Source organism: Alligator sinensis, unplaced genomic scaffold, assembly GCF_000455745.1.
Source record: "Alligator sinensis unplaced genomic scaffold, ASM45574v1 scaffold1302_1, whole genome shotgun sequence".
NCBI classification, from domain to species: Eukaryota; Metazoa; Chordata; order Crocodylia; family Alligatoridae; genus Alligator; species Alligator sinensis.
Genome location: NW_005842612.1, coordinates 539,996 through 541,171, shown reverse-complemented (window position 1 = coordinate 541,171; position 1,176 = coordinate 539,996).

Below are 1,176 nucleotides of genomic sequence, written 5' to 3'. Positions count from 1 at the left end.
CCGCCGGCCCCCTCCATCCCTCCGCCTCCGGCTGCTTCCCCATCCCTGCTTCTTTCCCCCCCCTCTGGTTGCTTTTATCCCCCCTCCCCTCTTGGCCCTTCATCCCTGGCCCCCTCTTCCTCCCTCTCTGCACCAAGCCTTGCTCCCTCCATCCCTCTTCTCTCTGCCCCTCCCATCACTCCCGCTCCCGCCATCCTCCCTCCTCTGGAGCCACCCGCAGCCACCCTTCCCTTATATAGCTCTATATGGGCGACCGAAGCACCACCCGGGAAGAGGCGATCCCTCCGCCTTGGGGAGGTATAAAAAAAATAGTCCACCCCGCAATATCCCCGCCCCCCCACTATTCTGTATACACCCCCCTCAAAATAGGGGCAGGGGGTCATGAATCCAGGAGAGGGAGGGGAACTGGGCAGGAGGGGGTAAGTTTTAGGTCCATCCCCAACCCCCCAGGACAAAATGGCCATCGGGGAATGTTCTAGAGGTCTCCGGCTGGGGAGGCCCGAAGCAAACAGGACTGGTTCAGGGGGAAGGAATTTAGCGTCACGCAACACACATGCTCGCCACATGCAACCAGGGGGCTGGCCTGGGCGGGGGGTGCAGGACATGCCCTTTGGTGTGGGCCAGACAGGGCCGTGGGGGAAACTGAGGCACGGACAAGGCCCTACGTCCTAGGGGGCTCGGGAGAGGCTTGTGACCCCCACCCCCAAATGAGGAAGGGGGGTAATTAGTGCTGAGAACCCCCCTCTCCCCCCCAGCCCCAGGCAGGAGGTTCAAAGACCATCCTCCATGCACATGAGACTGGGGTGATGTCAACAGGAAGAGGCTAATTTGGGGGGGGGGGGGAGCGTGGGGGAGGAATATGCATGCCTAGCCCCTGGCACGGTGAGAAGAAAGAGGGGTCAGCTCATTCTGTGGGTGACGCTAGAGCTGGCCCCTGCTGGGGGCAAAGGGGGTGCCAAAGGGGGGACACACCACACATACCACGCCCATCCCCCGACAGGGCAGGAGGAAGGGGGCGGAGGGAGGGCGTTACTGTCAGAGGTGACATGTACAACTCTGGCCCCGATAGGTCACAGGGTCGATGCGTGTGTGCAGACACACGTGTGCATGGTGTGTGCGCACACGTGGGCCCAATTGGAACCTGGGAGGGTATTTTTGTTTTGGGGGGGGGTGTTG